This window comes from Macaca mulatta, chromosome 12 (genome assembly GCF_049350105.2).
Source record: "Macaca mulatta isolate MMU2019108-1 chromosome 12, T2T-MMU8v2.0, whole genome shotgun sequence".
Classification (NCBI taxonomy): domain Eukaryota; kingdom Metazoa; phylum Chordata; class Mammalia; order Primates; family Cercopithecidae; genus Macaca; species Macaca mulatta.
Genome location: NC_133417.1, coordinates 133,709,485 through 133,732,023, shown reverse-complemented (window position 1 = coordinate 133,732,023; position 22,539 = coordinate 133,709,485). Strand labels below are relative to the sequence as shown.

The window sequence follows — 22,539 nt, the reverse complement described above, 5'->3', positions numbered from 1 at the left end:
TTTTATTTCCTGTCTTTGATTGAATCTGTTTCATTTCTTCTTGAGGTGGAAGCTTAGATAAATGATTTTAAACATTTTCCTTTCTTAAATATGTGCATTTAAATCTATGTATTTGTTTTTAAGCACTGACTTAACTTTATCCCATACATCCTAAAGTGGTTTGCCTTTTTTATTTTTCAGTTCAAAATATTTAATAATTTTCACTGTGATTAAAACAACAATAGCTTTATTAAGATATATTTTACTCAGAATAAATTAATCCTTTTTGGTGTAAAATGCCCAGAAGTACAACCATCATTAAATCTAATTTTAGAATATTTTCATCACCCCCAAAAGAAATCTTGTCCCAATTAGCAGTCATTTCCTATTCCTTCTTTCCTGCAAACCCTGGCAACTGCTAATCTCTTTCTGTTTCTATGGATTTGTCTATTCTGGACATTTTATATTAATGTAATCATACAATATGCACTGTTTTGCGACTGGCTTCTTTCACTTAGCACAATGTTTTTGAGGTTCATTCATGTTGCAGCATCTATCAGTACTACATTTTTATTGCCAAATAATAATGTATTGTATATAGATAGCTCACATTTTCTTTATTCTTCAACTGGCAGACATTTGGGGATTTCACTTCTTGACTTCTATAAATAACGCCACTATGAACATTCATACACAGGTTTTTTTGTGTTTGTGTTGACCCATAGTGTTTTAGAAGTGTGTCGCCTAATTTACAAGCATCTGGGAATTTTTTTGATTATCTTTTAGCTACTGATTTCTAGTTTAATTTCATTTTGATCAGAGATCAGATTCTACAAAACTTAATATTTAAAATGTATTAAGTTTTAGCTCATTTTTTAATTAATTTATGTGTGCCTGAGATTAATGTTTATTCTGTTACCTTTGAGAGTAGGGTTCTATAAGCATCAGTTAGTCCAAACTCGTTAATAGAGATGTTAAAATCTTTTACATAAGTCTATATTTTTTGTCTACTTGTACCAATTACTCAAAAAAAATCTACCTTTTTCTTCAATTATTACTAGAGATTTCTTTATATGCTTTTCTGTTTTTCTCAATTAATTTTTAGTTTTAGTATTTTTAGACTTTGTCACTAAATGTATAAAAGCTTTTATTATCATGTCTCCTTTATAGATTGACCTTTTTGACATTATAAAATGATCATTTTGAGTAATAGTCTTTATCTTGAAGTCTACTTTATCTGATACTAACATAGTCACACTGGCTTTCTTATTATTAGATTTCCCCTATGATTAGCTTTAGCATGTTTTTTTTTTTTTTTTCATCTTTTTACTTTCAACATATCTTCCTCTTTCTAGTTAAAGTGCATGTCTTGTAAACAGCCTTTTTTACAAGGCTGCTAACTCATTTTCTTTTAAACACAACCTGACAATCTCTACCTTCTAACTGAAATGTTTATCTACGTACACATGTTAGTAATAGATTGCTGCCTAACAAATTACCACAAACTAGTAGCTTAAGACAGCACATATTTGTTATCTATGTATAAGGAGTTTGTGCATGGCTTAGTCTGGTCTTCTGCTGAGGGTTTCACAAGGTGGCAGTCAAGGTGTCAGCAATGTTGTGTTCTCATCTGGAGGCTCAGTTGGGAAAGAATCTGCTTCCAAGCTTTCTCAAGGTGTTTGCAGAATTTGTTTACTTGTAGTTACAGGAGAGTTGTGGTTTTTTGCTGGTTGTTGATTGGAGGTTGCTCTAGCTCCTAGAGGTTTCTATTGGTTCCTTAACAAGAGAGCCTCCCAGTATGGTCACTTAGTCTTCAAACCTAGCTAGGGAGAGGGAGTCTGTAGAGCAAGTGTGCTAACAATAACAAGGTGGGTTTTTGTGTCACATAACATAGTCATGGGAGTGGTAGCTCATCATCTTTGCATATTCATTAGAAACAATGTATAGGTCTCCCACACTCAAGAAAGGGGTGGGAGGATCATACCAGGGCATGAACACCAGAAAGCAGGGAACATAGAGGTCATCAGAGAATCTACTATCACGTTAATGTAGTTACTGCAGTGACTTGTTTCCATCAACCACCTCACAAGTCGTTTTCTCTTCCATCTGTTCTTTCTTCTTTTCTTTCTCTTTTTCTATCTTTTTAGAATTTATTGGAAACTTTTCATATTTCATTTTATTTTCTCTATTGCATTGTTAGCTCTATTTCCTTGAAGTCTTTGTTCAGAGATTATTTATGCTAGATATTAAAATTTGTATTCTCTGTGGATAGCAGCAGGGCTCACCAATTCATGCCTGGACATAATATAGGGCTTGGGCACTCTGTCTAACTCCTTTGGGTTGGAATCCACATCTTTTTGGTGCGTTTCAGTGGGAAGTATAAAGCAAGTATCTTGATTTCTAAACCCAGGAATTTTAGAATTGACCCCTATGATCGAAGAATTTTGGAGCTTTATAAGATCTTTGGCAGTGGTGATCTCAAACCAATTATGAGCTCCAAACTCCCTTCTCAGGTAACTGTTGGGAGCAATGGCATCCCAGTTTGTCCCTGCAATGGCTGGAAGGGGTACGATCTTGTGAATAGATCACTTTTTAAAAAGTGTATTATTTGCTTATTAGCCCTGTATCTCTTTAAATTTTGTTTGTTTGCAATGATGTACTTTATTGGCCACAAATTATTCGTGTGATGTTTCCTGACAGTACCTTTAGTAGATTATTTTACAATCTATCCATCAGTATATATGTTATAAATATATATTATATATTGAATCCTGAGATCATCACAGTATGCCTTGAATTAATAGTTTACCATTTTACAAATAACGTAAGAATTGCACAAAAGTCATCCTCCATTTAACCCCTCTCACTCTTTCTGTGAAGACTGGCGTATGTCTTTCTTCTAGTTATATTATAAGCCATACAATATTTTCCTACTACTTTTTTTTTTTTTGAGATGCAGTTTCTCTCTTGTTGCCCAGGCTGGAGTGCAGTGGTGCAGTCTCGGCTCACTACAACGTCCACCTCCGGGGTTCAACTGATTCTCCTGCCTCAGCCTCCCAAGTAGCTGGGATTACATGCATGCACCACCACACCAGCTAATTTTTTGTATTTAATAGAGACAAGGTTTCACCATTTTGGTCAGGCTGGTCTTGAACCCCTGATCTCAGTTGACCCACCTGCCTTGGCCTCCCAAAGTGCTGGGATTACAGGCATGCTATATTTTCTTTAAAGAATCAATCATCTCTTAATGAAATTCTTAGAAAGCATTTTTACATATATTTATTACTACTTTGGCTCTTCATTTCTTCTTTCAAAATTACTCTTCTGGAATCATTTCTCTTCAGACTAAACTTCGTTTAGTATTTATTATAGCGCACATTTTCATGATGATGAATTATTTCACCTTTTTTCTGAAATATATTTTTTCACTTTTATTTTTAGAAGATAATTTCACTGGTTATAGAATTCTAGTTACACGCTTCTTTTTCAGCACTTTAAAAACTTTATGCTGTTGTCTCCTAGGTTTTGTAATTTCTGATGATAAATATTCTTTCTTTTGTTTCATTGAATGGAATTACCCTATCTGGCTAGTTTAAATATGTTGTCTTTATCTTTGAGTTTCATTGAATGGAATTACCCTATTGTATCTGGCTAGTTTAAATATGTTGTCTTTATTTTGTTTTCTGCTGCTTGACTACAATGTAGTAAATTGTAGGGTTTTAAAATGTGTATTTGTTCTCCTGTCTCTGTGGCCTGATGGATTTTGTTAATTTTGTGAAATCTTCAGCTATTATTTCCTAAATATTGCCTCTGGACTATTCTTTTTTTCCTCCCATTTTGGAACTCCCATAGAGCAAATATTGAAACACTTGATAATGTTTAACAAACTTCAGACTGTTTCTGTTTTTCTATTTTCTATTTTTTTCTCTTTGTGTTTCATATTGGATAATCTGTGCCATGCTTTACTTAAATTCACTGACTCTTTCCTCTGCTGATGCAATTGGTTTTTAAGCCCACCGACTGAATTGTTGTTCTCTGTTTTATGATTCTTAAAATTTCCATTTGGTTCATTTTTATGTTACTTCTCTCTGCTGAAAGTCCTCTGTTCACGCTTGTTATCTAACTTTTAAATGGGTTATTTTGAAGTTCTTTTCTGGTAATTTCAATAGCTGAGCCTTCTATACATCTCCCTATACGGGTGGTTTCTTTTTATGACTATCGGTTACAATTCCTTGCTTGTTCACCTACCTGATAAACATTTTATTTTATGGTAGACACCACACATTTTAAAAAACAGTAGAGACAGAAATAAATACCTTTTTTACCCCCATAGGCACCTGTATTGAGGAACTTTTCTTTTGAATCTTAGCTGGAGTTGAGCTGGGCGGGAACTAGAACACAGCTTTAATATTTTCTCTTTTCCTCTGATTTGAGCTATGATGAATGTGAGGTCAGGATCCTTCCTCCCAAAGAGTTCTTAATCCCATGCTCCATGAAAATACAAGATGTCTTTCTGCTTTCTGGCCTCATCGCTAGCAGCCACTGACCCTAGTTGGTAGAATTAATTTTGATTAATGTATTTGCCCACACAGTCCTTAAAAGTTTGACTCTACATATACATATGCATATGCATATGCATATACATATATTTCTAGTCTTAGAAAAGTCTCCCTAACTATGGCAGCTGCTTTTATACCAATATTGGACCACTGGCCCATGGTACAAAAATTGCTATTGGTCTTTACTCACCTAGAAGAAGCACATGTCTTTCTGGAATTTCTATACTCATCTATCTTTATGCTTGCACTGCTATCATATTGCTCAATGATTGTAGTTTTAAGATAGTTTTAAATAACCAGTAGGCCATATTTCTTCTTTTCAAGATTATGTATATTGTTAGTTTCATAGTCTACTTTTTCTTGGGGTGGGGGGTGGTCAGGAAAACTCCTGATTATCTTATTCATATTATATTAAGCATATAATAATATAAAATGGCATTCTAATAATATTGAGTTATTCTGTCTAGGAATATAGCATTCTGTATTTGAATATTTTTGATTTCCAGTGTAGAGAAACATCACATGGTATATGTGACTGTATTAGTACCTGATGAGAATTACTACAGCACAATTGTAAAGGACGCAGACTCTGGAATAAGACTGAAGGGATCAAATCCCACCTCTACTTCCTTGCCACTCAATTTTGGATCATAGTAAGTCCTTCCTTCACATCACTGATAGGTTCTTGGAAACTGCGACTTTAACCAAAGAATGTACACCCCATCCTCAGATAACATTGTTTCCCTTCATGTTTTTAGTTATGACATAGATGAGAAAAATCATTGGTTGCATTATACCTCATTTCACCTCAAGTTGCAATTTCTGAGAGCCTATCAGTGACATGAAGTAAAGTCTTCACAACCTGACTATGAAGACTGAGTTAATGTATCAACAGTCACATATGATAGCACCAGGCACACAGTGAATGGTCTGGTGAACATTTGTTTTTATCATTATTACACTTTTTTCCAATGCATTATCATCAAGAAAATGAATCTTTTTAGGTAGCTTTTGAGGAAAAGAAATGAACCTTCACTTCTAAAGTCCTCAGCTAATGTCTATTGGGTCTCATTGGCCCAAATTGACTTATGTATTTTTCCCTGAATGTGATATGTTTGTTATGGTCTGATCTTTCTCATACCTGTAGTGAATAGTGGAGTTAGCTTAACTACAAGTCTTAAGTTTCCTCTATTTGCCCAAGGAAAATATTTATAATTGTGCTTGTATTTATATCATCTACCTAGAGTGTGCATATGTTTTTATATTTTCTTACTTAATGTCTTTTTTTTTTTTTTTGAAATGGAGTCTTGCTCTGTCGCTCCGGCTAGAGTGCAGTGGTGCCATCTCAGCTCACTGCAACCTCCACCTTCTGGGCTCAAGAGATTCTCCTGCCTCAGCCTCCTGAGTAGCTGGGATTACAGAAGCCTGCCACCATGCCAGGCTCATTTTTGTATTTTTCGTAGAGATTAGTAGAGATGGGGTTTCACCGTGATGGCCAGGCTGGTCCTGAACTCCTGACCTCAGGTGATCTGCCAGGCTTGGCCTCCCAAAGTGATAGGATTACAGGCATGAACCACCGTGCTTGGCTTTTATCTTTATTTTTTTTCTGACTGCCATTTATATCATCTTATTTTCAGAACTGTTTTCTGAAAATCTCATAATATAAAATGAGGAGGCCTTGTAATATGACATTCTGAATTGCTAAAATACTTAAAATATTAGCAATTAAGTTTCTATTGAGACAATACTATTATTGAATGAGTTATTTCAGTGACTGTCTCATCCAGATTCTGACAATGATCTTGCTGCCTCATGTTTTCTCCCCATAGACTAAAAACTTCTTCATAAAAATGCATGTTTCCTATATAAAAGAGCTATATAGGTTATGCATCAATTTTATTGATGTTATCAAAGAACTAACTTTTAAAAAAATTTGTCACTGATTTAATGTTTTTAATTTTTTAATTTCATTGATTCCTGTCCTAATTCTTACTATTTCTTCAGCTTGCTTTAGGCTTATATTGCTCTTCATTCTCTAGTTTTCTAAGGTGGGCATTAGACTACTGATTTTAGGTTTTTCTTCTTTTCTAGCTTATGCATTCAATGCTGTAAATTTCCATGTAACACTACTGCTTGCAAAGTTAAATCATACAATTTGTAAGTATGGCATATCTGTTAGTTCTGATCCATAAATCAGAGTTTTCCAAATTGAAGCATTCTCTCCTGTTGTGCAGTGTGTCTATTACCTGTTAAAATCCTTAGTCCCTACGTTCATCATTTAGAATCATAAAATCTTAGAAATATAAAGATCCAATCCTTCCTATAAATATATTCCAATAATTAAACTAATACCCAGAGTAGTAAAATTACTTGCAGGGAGTTATCCAGTGGCTCCATCCCTTCCTACAGCTACTTCTACTGAGGACAATTGATGCATAATCATTCAGTAGATAGTGAGCTTCATTTAGAACCCAGTCTACAGGTTGCCAACTTCACAGTACCCAGAAGCTGTATGGAGCTTAGTTACAATTTTAAAAGGTATGGCTCTCAGTAACTACAAAATGCCAGCCAAGCCAGTGATGAAAGTGAGGATGGAGATAACTATATTGAATGAAAGAAAGAATTTTTCTAACTCATCATTCTGATGCCATTTCTTCATAACGTAGCATAAAATAAATAAAAATACATTAAATTGTACAGTGGACTAATGGATGCGGTGAGTTTCTTTTCACCTTATTTATCTCCAGGAACTTACCTCTGTACGTTTACAAATTCAATGTTCTAACTGAGAGCAGGAGTTCTAAGATCTCTCATGGAAACATTGCCAAAAAGAAGACTAGGTGCTTGGGGACCCGGAGACAGCTGAAAAGACAAGTCAAGGAAATGGGATGGCAGAAGGGAATCCTGAATGCAAATTTCTTCTGATTTTAAAATAAACTTCTATTAATATTATATATTATCTGTATAAAACTTGGTAAAGGATAGAATGATGAAACATTTTTGTGAACCATGACATTTAAACAGTTATTTATACAACTTTCTGAAGTACCGTATCTTCATTTACAGATCAGTCCCACAATTTCACTAACAAATGTGTTATTGATTTGCTAACAACAGTAATTAAAGTATATCGTATCACACTGATTGAACTTGGAAGTGCCTTATCTAACACGACATTTTATAAAATATCTCTTTTTTTTAGAGGGAGTCTCACTCTGTCGACCAGGCTGGAGTAGAGTGGCAGGGTCTCTGCTCACTGCAAGCTCCGCCTCCCGGGTTCACACCATTCTCCTGCCTCAGCCTCCCAAGTAGCTGGAACTACAGGCACCCGCCACCACGCCTGGCTAATTTTTTGTATTGTTAGTAGAGACAGGGTTTCACTGTGTTATTCAGGATGGTCTCGATCTCCTGACCTCATGATCTGCCCGCCTCGGCTTCCCAAAGTGCTGGGATTACAGGCGTGAGCCACTGCGCCCAGCCTCTAAAATATCTTGTCTCATTGCATTGGTGGAAAAATTCTTAAGAATGTGTAAAATGTATCTTTTTATCCTAATGCATTACACAATTTAATAAAAGGAAATAAAATATCTCCAATACTTTAACTTTTTCACATATATATCTTTCAATTCTTGTGTAGAAATTAAGTCACTCTCTTAAAGGAACACTATGTAGTGTTTATGTGAATTATTTCGGATACTTATGACTTGCAAGTGAAAAGAGAATCTCAAACTGTAGAAAAGATAGTTTTCAAAGTGTAAGAATGATGAGAACAGTAAGATCACTGATACTGTAAATGCAACCATAATTCTTTTTTTCACAGGACTATTTTCATAATAGTAGAATATCAAATAATCTCTATTAGGATTCAAAAGGATTAGAGAAATAAATGTTTGGTACAAAATGACAGTATTTTAAAACATACTATACTTTATAGTCAGCAAAAATACAATGTTAGTGTAAAATTCACGTAATGGAGACCTAACCCTTTTTGTTAAAAGTGAGCAGTTGCTTCTAATTCTGCTTCCACTTTCCATAAATTGTAACCTCCATCTACTCAACAGAAATACTGTTCAACAAAGAGTTTAATTACTTCTTCTTTCCCTCTCTGTGTGGATTTGGGAAATCAGTCTTATTTTCCTGGACATGACCCCTTCCTTTATAAAATGGTAACAATAATAGTTTCTTTGTGAGGACTGTTAGAGACAGTGTCAGTGCAGCACTTGAGACCTGGTACTTTGCAAGTGATAAAAAATTGGCGGTCATCATAATCAATGCCATCATTTTTATACATACGTGGAGAAGAGACGAGACCAAGGGGTCAGAAATAGACACAAATGGGTTCAAATTCTTCTGTGCCTCCTATTATCTTTGTGGTCTTATAAAAATTAGTTAATTTATCTCAGTCTGCATTTTCTTATTAATAAATGATAGGCTAATGATCGCCTCTTACAGTGCTGGGTGAGGGTTAAATGAGATTAAAAGTGCAGAACACTTAGTAACAATTAGGTTAATAGGAGAAACCAATACATGTTTTCTTTCTTTATTTTACCCAGAACTACTGAACACTATATGTACTGATCCATTGTGGAATTATTAAGGAAAATACATTGAAATAGGTGGTATTCTTGTCAAAGATATATGCAGATGGCTAGATGGATAGATTGGTAAGTAGATAGAAAGATTTCACTATTTGCGTATAATTGTACTTTGCTTTCAGGACAAACTGCTACAGGAAAATATGTATTTATAAAAGTCCAAAAATGACAAAATCATCAAAGATATATTTTGCAAAGAGAATAAAAACTAAGAATATAACCCCTGCTTGATGTTCAACGCTCCTACTGCACATTTCAAGGTCAAAGATGGCATGTGGTTTCCTATCTGAAATTGACAGTCACCCTGTTTTCCTTCATTGACCTCCTTTTATAATATGTTTGATCCCTTTCAATGGATCACAAGCCCTTATCCAGTTCACTCCATAGACAGGTAGCAACAAGAGGAACTTTGTGTTTAACCTTTGCCACTCAGCAAACTTTGACATTTTATTTTATCTTGAATATAGTATCTAATAAAGTGGGTAGTGTTACTAATGCCAACATTTCTTTTAACACTCACTACTCTCACTTTAAATACTTTCATGCCACCTTTATGTTTTTCGTTGTAATCTGCTATGGAAAATGCCTTCACTGAGGTATTTTTGTATATTTACAACTTACAACATAGAATACAATTTTAAAAGACAGCAAAATACAGTGTTGGGAATTACAGAAAAATTAATATTTTTGGTTTTGTATATTTGAAGTCTCAGTGCTCAATGCCAACTGTAGATACAGCATCCTTTGACTGCAGATTTCTGGGAGAAAAAAAATGCAATCAAGTTGTGCTTGGCAAAGCATTTTAAATCCATCTTCTACCTCTCTTGCCTAGCCAGAGGTCTCTCAAGAACCACTCAAATGGTTCTTTAAGGGCATGGAGAAGACTGTGAGATGGCAAATGCAATATTATTGGATCAAATAAATGTCAAGATTAGTGATCTGCACTAGTAATGATCTGGATCACTGGAGAACTCTGTTGCAGCCTAAGAGGCAAGCCAATTAAAAAGAATACTTGGCTTCCCTTCCCACTACCAGTTAGGGAGACTCCACACTGTGCAGAATTAAGAGGCAAAGAAGACAATGGGGAGACAACGAGTTGTCACAGAGCTAACAACCCACACCCACTTACAAAGTCACCAGAAAGAGCTTCGGCATCACTATTACATATGTTGACAGCCATGAACAAGAAATAGATTTTTTAAATAAATGTAAAAGATCATTTTTTTTCTACCCGGAAGTTAACCCAGATTGTATTATAAATTCATCCCACAAATAAGCTTGCTTACATGCATGCATGCAAATTATAAGTGTAAAATTCACTGAAACTTTGTTGATAATAGTAACTTAGTCAAACACTTTTAATAAGCTATATAATCCACGAATAGTTGACTAGTGAAATTAGAGTACATCATAAAGAGAATGTTATGTAGCTACTAAAAAGAGCTACATATATATATATATATATATATATATATATATATATATATGTATACAAACACACACACACCCCAAGATAAATTTAAAGATTTTTTAAGGAGACAAAAAAAGTGTAGAACTTTGCAGAGAAAATGAAGACTAACAAATATAGGCATTTACTTTATTTAAAAACACACCTCTAAAAATTGGTAACAGTGGTCATTTCTCAGGAGGACTTAAGGTCAGAGTACATGGTGTTTGACTGGTTTTGTTAATTTTGAATTTTAACTCATACAAAAGGCCCATTTCCGGATGGAATTCATATTCATGAATGAATCCAACATTCATGTCAAAAGATGTTACCAAAATTGCAGTACCATTTATCTATAAAGTTATTTTGAACACTGAATATTTATACTTTCTTACAAATATATCAAAATAAATATTCAACAAAAGAAATATTAACAGATAGGCTCTTTATGCTTGTATAATCTTCTTTCTCTTCTTCTTCTTCTTCTGCTTCTTCTTCTCCTTGTACTTCTCCTGTTTAAACCTCATTTAAAATTAGGAATTTAATTGTGTTGTGTGGAATACTTACACTATCTTCTTTAGAAAAAAAGAAAAGTAAAACAGCAAGAAAATGCCCGTCGAGGATAGAAACAAAATTTGAGAGAAAGTTTTCAAATAATTATTAAGATGGCTAAATTTGAGGGTGTTTGCTTGTACTGCCAAAAGAATTATTTAGTACGCTGACCAACTCTGCAAAATGGAACTAAATTAGCAGTGTTAAGAAGAAGTCCGCACAGGATACCTTTTGCTAAAATTGCATCAGAGTGTAAAAGCATCTTCAGAGAATTCTGTGCTGTATCAGTTCTTCTGGGAGGATTTGAAACAAAAAAGCTGTTTTATGAGGCAGGATAATGTATTATAGTAGTAGTTAGGAGTGTGGCCTCTAGAGTCGTACTCCCTGGATTCAAATTTCAGCACAGCCACTTCTCTCTACAGAGCTTTGGACAATTTCTCAAATGTTCTGCGCCTGTTTCCTTATCTGTCATAGTCAGATAATAATAGCAGATTCCCTGCAAAGTTGTGAGGATCAAGTGATTAATATAATGCACCTAAGCCATGCCTAGAAGATAGTGTTTTGTAAACATTGATTATTCATGTCTTAGTATTATTGTTTTTATCTGCCAATAAAAATACTTACTGAATTATCACGTGTATGTCTTTCTAACATGCAGACATAGCAAGTAAAAAACCATCAATTTATCATCATTAAACCTGTGTTTTATTCTGACTCTAACACTTATTGGGTATGTGACCTTGGCAATGTCACTTCATGTCTCTTGGGGTGATTAAGACACCCCAGTCTGACTTCTCTACTGAAAAATGGGGTTCACTCATCTGATTGTCTTGAAAATCTAATGCAGTTTTCTGAGAAAGTAAATTTCAATATTGAAATGTTATATACATATGAAATTAGTAATGACAGGAGAAAGTATAACAGTAGAAATAAAAATAAGAGTAAGAAGAGTAATTTATGGTAATCATAGAAAAAAGAAATAAACAGAAAAAATAAAAGAAAAATAATATTTCACAAATCATAATATTCATGTTTAGTCCTATTTTTGCAAGTATTTTAAAACTTTGCATATGCTTTATATCATATATTTTAAACAACTGCACAAATGGTATGTTGCTGTATATAACCTTTTGCAAACTTCTTTTGTACTTATGACAATTCTTCAGGCTTATTAACTTAATACATATAGGACTGGTTCATTTATTTTAAATTGCAAATAAAATTCCATTATATTAACAAACTCTATTTATTCCTGACCTTCCTGAGGGATAGAATTTATTTTGCTGTTACAAATTGCACTTCAATTAATATGTTCATACAAATATCTTTTGCACATGTGTATAAATTTTATCATGAATACATTCTGAGAAATAGAATTACTGGATTTCATGGCATATGTATCTACACTTGTGTTAAATTTTGTCAGATTTCTCTCTGAAGTGGTCATCTGTCTTATTGAGTATAGCAAGCAGAAATATTTGAAAACTCTCTATTTTCCCCTGTATATTTATCCTTAAATGGAAGGTCACTATCAAGGGCATAGAGTAGAATGTTGTATCTACCACCCTTCATTGTTCATTTGAATTTTGGCAAATTTCTCTTTTAGACTTACATTCTGAGTATACATTGACTGTCATAGACTCAAGCCCAATCTCCAAATTCCACATCTCTCAAAACTCTTACTGAACTAACATTTTATTAAAGATTAATTAAAAATACTGATTATAAATTCCCTGAATTTACACCTTAGTTGTCTAAACCAGCATTTCTCGAATCTGTTGGCCTCAAGACATGTTTACACTCTAAAATTTACTGAATACACCAAGTAGTTTTTATTTGTATAGTTTATTTCTTTTGATATCCGTATTGTCTTACGATATTGGAAATTAAAGCAGAAATTTTTTAAAATACGTATGTATCAATTCATTCTTAAATAGGAAAGATAAATCAATTATATGCTAACATGAGTAATGTACTTTTATAGATAAAATAATTGTTTTCCAAAGCAAGATTTAATGACAAGCCTGATTTTCTCTTTTGCAAATGTCTTTAATGCCTGTCTTAATGGAAGAGAGTTATATTCTCGTGTCTGCTTCTGAATTCAATTCGCTATGCTATGTTGTTTTCATTGAAGTGTATGAAGGAAATCTGGCCTCACAAAGATGTCTAATTGGAAAAAGATGAAGTATTTTAACAGTTTTTGCAAATAATTGTAGATATTCTTCTTTGAAACGACATCAAAACTCAATAAGCATGGTTTCTTAAAGGTTAACTTCAAAATGGAGTCTGAAACCCTATCACAAATTGTACATTGTGTGTTACATTAAAATCTATTCTCTATCTTGTGCTCAGAATGGATTTTTCACCTATTTATTACTGTGTAGCACTATTATGCAGTAAGGAGTTAACACAGCAGACCTGGCTTGCTCCTATTAAAAAGGCTTACTTTCAGGGTTGGGCCTGGGTTGGGGTCTGGAAACGTGGCTTTCGGAATGCTCCCTACATTAATAAAACTGTTTTGCCCACCTAGGGCACTGAACAACTGCTTTCCTTCGGGGAGTCTGGAATTTTAGTAGCAGTAGCTTGTCATTGTGCCTACGTGCCCAGCCTCCACTGAAAACCCTGAACTCTGAGTCTCAACTAGGCTTCCCTGGGCAGAAATACTGCACGTATTTTGTTGCATTTCAGTGCTAGAGAAAGAAGTGAGTTCTCTGTGAACTCTCCTAGAAGAATGAGAACTTCTGAAGCCTGTCTTTGGATTACTCCAAACTCCACCCGATGTGTTTTTTTGTCATTGCTGATTGCTATTATAAGCTACAGTCTGTCTTTGAGATGTGTGAGTCCCTGGAATAATGACACATCAGTCATTTGGAAATGTTGATTCAGTGAGATATTCAGATCTTCTAAAAGTTGGCATAATTCATCATAGAACATCAAAAAGCAATCACTATTGTTAACGTCTCCTTCAGTCTCTTCAGAAAACTGTTCATGTATGAGAAGCCATCAGTTTCATAGTTGCCAATAAACATTTTACAAGGTTCTAAGTTTTACCGGGAAGTTGAAATTTTCCGTTGGCAATAAATACTATCATTTTTACCCTTGACAGATACCTTTGGTTTGTTTTCTAGAAAATTTCTGCTGGATATCCAATCCTTAATAAACCTAGTTTGTCTCTGTGTTACTTTTTCAGGTGAAAATCATGTTCCACGAAAGAAGAGTTAGTTTGGCCTGCAACTCAAACAAGTACAGATATTCTTCCATGGAAAGACCATCACATTTGGATTGTAATAAAAATGCTTAAGACAAACTTCTCATTTCATCCTTGGAGTATTAAAAATATGCATGTTTAAGGCTTGAAATTTAACACTGCATTTTAATGTTTTATTAAGGTAATTCTGAAATAAAATTGGCATTTTTTAAAAAGTGCCTGAAGTTTCATGTTGAAGAAACTAATCGTAACTAGTACACTTGCTACTAAACACTCCCTAAGATTTAAATTTCAACAAAGTGATATTATTATTTAAAAGATTTCGACTTCATAGATCCTGGAAGCATTTTGGGGAGCCCCAATGGTGGATTACACTTTGGGAACCACTAAACTCTGTTCCATTTTGCCCTATTTACTCACTGAAATATACTGATGGGGGTGGAGTGGTGATTGAGGTTACAGTGTTAATGCTACACACCTCAAAAAGCAACTTTTACATAAAAAATAAATCCTCAATTTGCTTGGTGTTTCAGATCTTGCAACTCTAAGTGAGGATGATGATAAAATAAATGAACACATTTTCATTCTTTCTTGTCAGGTTGTCAAATTGTCTTCCAAAGGGATGAAAAACTCATAAGCTTGAGGCTGGGGGTGATGGCTCACACCTGTAATCCCAGTATTTTGGGAGGCCGAGGTGGGAGGATTTCTTGAGCCCAGGAATTCAAGATCAGCATGGACAACATGGAGAGACCCCCATTTCTAAATATATACACATACATATACATATATACACAAATATATGTATATGTATGTATATTTTAAATTAGCTAGGTACAGTGGCATGCTCCTGTGGTCACAGCTACTCAGGAAGCTGAGGCAGGAGGTTCACCTAAGCCAGGGAGGTCTAGGCTGCAGTGAGCTGTGATCATGCCACTACCACTCTGCCCTGGGTGACACAGTCAGACCCTGGCTTACATATATGTGTATATGTATCTCATATATGTAAATGTACATATGTGTATATATACACTTATATGTATATACATATGCATACACATATATGTATATATGTATACATATACATATATGATATATACACATATGATATATATCACATATACATATATGATATATACACATATGATATATATCACATATACATATATGATATATACACATATGATATACATATATGATATATACATATATGATATACACACATGACATATACATATATACATATATGATATATACACATATATCACATATATGTATATGCCATATATGATATATAGAGATATATGGTATATGATATATGTCATATATATCACATATATGATACATATACATATATCACATCTATATCACATATATGATATATATACATATATAATATATGTAAGATTGATTGTGTTTCTCCTCCCAGACTCATCAGCAATAAGTAGAAATAGGCCCAGTGCCTCTAATATATTTGTTTTAATCCTTTGTCTAAAGTGTGTATTTTTGCCTTTCTTGCATATCATTAATAATATATAAATGAGAAAGAGAAAGAATACATGTAAAGGCCTATGTTTGTTAGTGAGGTACTTTAAAGTGTGAATAACATTAGCAGATGAAATATACACAATGTTTAGAATCTTTTTAACGTCAGATAAGATTTCATTATTTATTTTTTTATAAAACAGTCTGATAATTTTAATTTCCACAAAATTCTGGCTTTTTTAGAAAAGCAGAAACAACCAAACAAAATAAAAACATCAATTAGCTATTTAAAACTTGCTCAGAGAGTTTTATGGGAAAGATTGAGCACAGAGTACAGCATTTCACTGAAAATGAGATCCATTTATTCCCTCACAGTCAGCTCTCCTCTTTATCTAATTGTCCTCCACTGAACACATTTTCCTTAGATCTTGCCTCTCAATTTTCCTCTTCTACTTATAGAGATCAGTTGTGCTCCTTCTTGTCTCTTGTTACCAAGTCTACTCACCTAGCCAACATTTACCACAACTGATAAAGCAAAAGTGATTAACTGAGGAAAAAAATGTGTTTTTCTTATAAATAAAAGATTGTTCAGTCAAAAAACAGGATGGGATTGGTTATAGATAATGAAAGTTATTTTTGTCACATATGCACATTAAAAATAAGGCAATTTGTCACATACACTGCTAAAGGACTTTAAGTAAATGATGCTGGAAATGTAAAGCAAATGTTGCTGGTGATGGAAAGGAGATGGTGTTGGTGATGATTGAAAGGAGATGATGCTGGTGATGATGGAAAGGAGATGATGCTGGTGACGGGAAGGAGATGGTGCTGCTGATGGAAAGGAGATGGTGCTGGAGATGATGGAAAGGAGGTGGTGCTGGTGATGATGGAAAGGAGATGATGCTGGTGATGATGGAAAGGAGATGATGCTGGTGATGGGAAGGAGATAGTGCTGCTGATGGAAAAGAGATGGTGCTGCTGATGGAAAGGAGATGGTGCTGCTGATGGAAAGGAGATGGTGCTGGAGATGACAGAAAGAAGATGGTGCAGGTGATGATGGAAAGGAGGTGATGCTGGTGATGGAAAGGAGATGGTGCTGCTGATGGAAAGGAGATGGTGTTGGTGATGATGGAAAGGAGATGATGCTGGTGATGATGGAAAGGAGATGATGCTGGTGATGGGAAGGAGATGGTGCTGCTGATGGAAAGGAGATGGTGCTGGAGATGATGGAAAAGAGATAGTGTTGGTGATGATGGAAAGGAGATGATGCTGGTGACTGGAAGGAGATGATGCTGCTGATGATGGAAAGGAGATGGTGCTGCTGATGATGGAAAGGAGATGGTGCTGCTGATGGAAAGATGGTGCTGATGATGGAAAGGAGATGTTGCTGATGATGGAAAGGAGATGGTGTTGATGATGGAAAGATGGTGCTAATGATGGAAAGCAGATGGTGCTGCTGATGGAAAAGAGATGGTGCTGATGATGGAAAGGAGATGATAATGATAATGGAAAGATGGTGGCGATGATGGAAAGGAGATGATACTGATAATGATTATTCCTCTGATTTCTATTAGCATTCTTTATGGTTTAGTGCCCTAGTCAAGTGATAGATTAGCCTCTTCTTAATATAGTCTTTATACAAACAGATTTTCTCTCCTATCTCAAGCCGATGGAAATTATTTTATTTTGCCTTATGCATTACATCCCTTTTGTGCTCATTATGCATTGAAGAGCTGGAACCACCAATAGTGCTAGCAATTTCTTCTCATAATATTTCCTTCTCGTGTAGAAAACTATAGTTTCAAAATTAACTTGAATCACAAGAGATCAAGTGCTCTGAAATTTTATTGAAGATGCATCCAGATGAGTCAAAATCATTTTAACATTTGTATATATATATATTATATATATATATAATATATATATATATATATATATATATATGGTATTCCTGGGTGTAGTTTTTAAATTCACTTTTGTATTTTTAGAAATGTAATTGGCCTGGAGCAGTGGCTCATGCCTATAAACCCAGCACTTTGGGAAGCTGAGGCGGACGAATCACAAGGTCAGGAGATAAGAGACCATCCTGGCTAACACGGTGAAACCCCATCTCTACTAAAACTGCAAAAATATTTAGCCGGGCGCGGTGGCGGCGCCTGTAGTCCCAGCTACTCGGGAGGCTGAGGCAGGAGAATGGCGTGAACCCGGGAGGCGGAGCTTGCAGTGAGCCGAGATCGCGCCACTGCACTCCAGCCTGGGCGACAGAGTGAAGACTCCACCTCAAAAAAAATAAAAATAAAAAATAAAAAGAATACAAAATTAGCCTGGCATGGTTGGCACATGCCTAGAATCTCAGCTACTTGGGAGGCTGAGGCAGGAGAATTGCTTGAACCTGGGAGGCAGAGGTTGTGGGGAGCCGAGATCGCAGCATTGCACTCCAGCCTTGACAACGTGAGTGAAACTCTGTCTCAAAAAAAACAAAAACGAAAACAAAATGTAATTAACTTGCTCCCTAATAATTGCTTCTAAGTATACCTAGGATACTAGGATACTTTTTATAAGTATGAGGAAATGCAACATTAGTGCCAGGCTCTTACTCTACAGAAAATGATTCCTCAAAGCAAACCAGAGATGCAAATAGAAATACATGACCAAATACCATTCACTGAAGATGTAATAAGTGTGTCAGAGAAAAGACTAGTGTTGTTTAATGCATTATACTGTTGCTCTGCTTATTAGAATCATGTTGGTTTCTTAATGGATGTAATATTTTGTGATTATTTCGTGGCCCTTTCAATAAAATAAGTTGTGAATCCCTTTGAGACATAACTTTCTACTGAAACACTCTTTTATGAAGAAAACAAGCTATAACTTGAATCATTTCACTTTATCATACCTTTCGTTAAGAGATTTTAATCATCTTAGGTCTGATAAATTTATGATGCTAAAAATAATCTAGTGAATATAAAGAATGCAAAATAAGTAAAGATAATTACAAGTTATTAAAAATTCATGAAGAACACATGTGCCATTAAAGCAAATGAAACTTGAATTAAAAGTTCAACGATTAAACCAAACATAATAATACTTAAAAATAAACAATGGTATTTTCCCTTTTTCCTAGATATAAAATCTTCTGCTAATGCTATCTTCTGTTCCAAGATAGCTTGTTAATTCTTGATTAAAATGGAACCAATCAAAATCCACCACTACCCCTCAGTTCCAAAAGCTATTTTCCTTTCTATGTAACTGGATTCTGTATACCTGGAAGATATACTGATGGATTTCATATGCATAGTAATCCATGTACAGGGGAGTTCTACCAGGAAGCATCAAACTCATCCATGTATCTGGTTTTGGAGCCTATGCAAAAGAAACTCCTTCAAGGTGAATCTACCTAATAATATCTTTTCTTTTTCTTTTTTTTAAATAGGATACAACTGTCACAATGGGTTTCAAGATGGATCATTTTATAACAAAAACTTCTTTTTAGTGAGTACTGATTTTCATTTTCAGGTTTTGTTTCTATCCCTATAGAATGACAAAAAAGAAAAACATGCCTATTACACATCACATTAGAGTATAACAGTCAGGATCCCAGCAAGAAAAAAATGTCACATTTAAATGGGTTAATTGATACGAACTTAATTAAGAAACCACTGTATTTACTAAAATGGATATAGAGCCAAGAGAACCAACAAGGGATTGTGAATCCAAAAGGTGGTAATACCACACCTGAATGGGCAAGAGGGGAGAGTAGGTACCAGCTGCAGTTGTAGGAGATGTTGAGAGCTACCCTCAACAGGAGGTATATCCTTCTTTAGAGAAACACAGCCAACCCACAGGAAGAGAGCACTGGAAATGGATACCTCAGTCTTTCTCTTCTCATATGCTACAAGCTCCCACCAACATCTCTGATTAGCTGAACATACTTAGAAGTTAAAAGAAAGCCTGTTGATACAGACTATAAAAGTCAGCAGGTGGCCAAAATTCAAGTACGTGTCTGGGAGTTCAAAAATATATATTGCATAAATATTTTTAAATTACTAGAATTTTTGTCCCTAAAAATCCTTTCATACATTTTTATTTGTCAATGACATTTTAAGGATAGATAGAGTAGCAATGAAGCCATCTAAAAATGTTCTTTTTGAAATATATTTACCAAATGATCCTTGGCTATATAAAAAAACATAAAGATTGTCTGATTAAGCAAACACTCTTAACAATGGCCACTTTAAAAAAAAATCCTACTTATATGCTAAAGTGCACACAAGGCACAGAAGGAAGTAACCTTGTCGAGAATGGAAAGCAAGATTCAAGTGATCGTTCTCTTCCAAAACTACTATAACTAAAACCATACCCTTTTATTGCCTTTAGCTTATTTACAACTCATCCTATTTTGGTAAGCTAGGAATTAGTTTTACTTATTTGACCTTGGGAGAAATATTTAGTAATATTAAACATAGCTGCAGCCAGATCTTGCTAAGGTCACTCCATTTTATCTAATTCATTCATAATCTAAGCCAAAACTTACTCAAGAACTGAACTTAAACTTAACTTAACATGACCTTCATCTTATATGTATAAAAGATGACATAAAATTAACAGTGCAATATTAAAAAATAAAGGTATACAATTACTTTAATGTGTGATTGAACTAAGAAAAGGGCAAATGAGTCATTTGATATTAAGGTCATGTACATTTCTTGAAATACGTCCTTCAAATACCATTTATGTTTAAAGACTTATTTAATACCTAAGTCTTTTCATACTCATCCTTAAGTAGGAAGTGTAAGTTGTTCTAGCCATTCAAGAGAATAATTAAATATAACTTATAAAATGTCATAAAATTGGCATTACTTTTAACCAACTATTTTCACTTTCAGGGATTATCCTAAGAAAATAATTAGACTTTTTAACTAAGTTTTATGTACAAGTTTGTTAATGCGTAGAGAAAAATGGATGGGAAGAAGTTATTAAAGAAATAATACAAGAGAATTTTAAGTAGCTGAAAGTAATCCCAAATTGTCAAATTGAAAGGAATGCTGAACAGGATGAACAACAAAGACCATGACGCACATCAAAACATGATGAATTTTCACAGCTTCATGAATGAAAATCAAAAAAAGATTCCAAAGAGGAAAAAGTGCCGTCACCCACAGAAGAATGAGTTCACACTTCTCACTAGAAAGCACCAAAATGCTTTAAAAGAATGGATGAGTAATTTGGAAAGTATAGGGAAATGTAACTCTTAACCAATTATTATATAAAAATACCTAAAGTTTGAGGTAATATGAGTATAATTGGATGACAGCATGGGAAATGCCTTTCTCTACTTTCTGACACCCAAAACCTCGAATACCACTACAGGGAGGAAAAAGAATGGAAATCATTCTTTGACTTTAAACTGGAAATAAGTAAGAAATTCAGAAGTGTCTGGGTTTATTTGGAAATGAGAAGATCAGTCTGTCGTCACATACGATAGCAATTTATAAAGGAAGTTAAAAACTGTAAGAAGTTTTTTGTTTTTTTTTTTTTTTTCACCTCTGAGTATGTGGCTTGGGACTTTCATAGCTATTATTATGACCATTACTAACAGCAATTATTTCTGAATGCTTATTATCTACCAGCTACTTTGTTTTATCCTCCTCATATAAAATCATATTGAGTACTCATAAATCGGATGGGATGTGGGTATTATTATCTTCAGTTTTTCAGTGACAAACTAAGGCTTGGGAATGATCAGTAACTTTCCCGAAGTCATACATTTTGCAAGTGGTAAAGTTAAATTACAACCAGATTTTCATGACTCATTTAAACCCATTGTCTTAAACATTATTTTAAAATCTAACAACATCCAACTAATTATCCTTAACAAACAATACACAGACCTTCCTTGACCTCTCAACAATTCAGTGCTTGCTTTACTATTAACATTTTTTTGTTGTTGACAGAAATAATTAAAATATTTTCAATCCTGTATATCCAGGACCTTCTTGGTATTATCCTTTTAAACTCCCTCCCTGAAGCTACATGACTCATCTCTTCAAAATCTCCTCTTCGATGAAACCTAGAGGAGAGAAAGCCTATTTTCAATTAGTCCTAGCATTCCCTGTTCTCTGCTGATAAAACTCTACTGAATAAGTACCTGTGTAGGGGCATTCAGCATTGGCTTAATTCATACCCAAGGGCACCTTACACTGCCAAAAGCTTCCAAAATATTCTAGAAAAGTGCCTGAAGGAAAATTTTCAGTACTGGTGGAAAAATCATAAAAGGATAGTTCAGGGAAAGAGAAATAATTGTTATTTTCTACTATAAAAGCAAACACTGAACTTGATGGGGTTCAACATGTGTCTAAAATTGATTATGGGCCGCTCCTGGCTTTCATCTTGATGAACCATTTACCTTCTGTGAGAATTTAGAATACTTTCCCTTCCCACTTTTATTCACCTCCCTGCACTCCAACTGCATCTTCAGCATAGTGTCCTAGACTCTAGCAGGATTCTGGAGCCTGTAAGAATGTTCTTTAAACTGAAGAAGTCATATGCCAGAAGTATTTCAAAGCTTGGTTTTATTGTTCGTTTTAATGTAGTCTGGATGTCTCAGTACTAAGTCTACAGCTGAAGTTTCCTTATTCATTGTCCATCTTATCTATTTTTAACGTAGGAGATGTAAAGATTTTTTTCTATGCATAAATAAGCTAATATTATGAACAA

At 34.4% G+C, this 22,539-nt stretch overlaps 1 long non-coding RNA gene across 1 annotated transcript in view; it reads left to right on the top strand.

The window, feature by feature from the left end:
* The window catches only part of LOC144333585 (uncharacterized), a 125,861-nt gene extending 111,312 nt beyond the window's left edge, over positions 1-14,549 (top strand). The window contains exons 3-4 of the long non-coding RNA XR_013402342.1: positions 9,092-9,202; positions 14,323-14,549. This is a non-coding gene — a long non-coding RNA (uncharacterized LOC144333585). The remainder of the gene's footprint in view (positions 1-9,091; positions 9,203-14,322) is intronic.
* Positions 14,550-22,539: the final 7,990 nt, after the last annotated feature.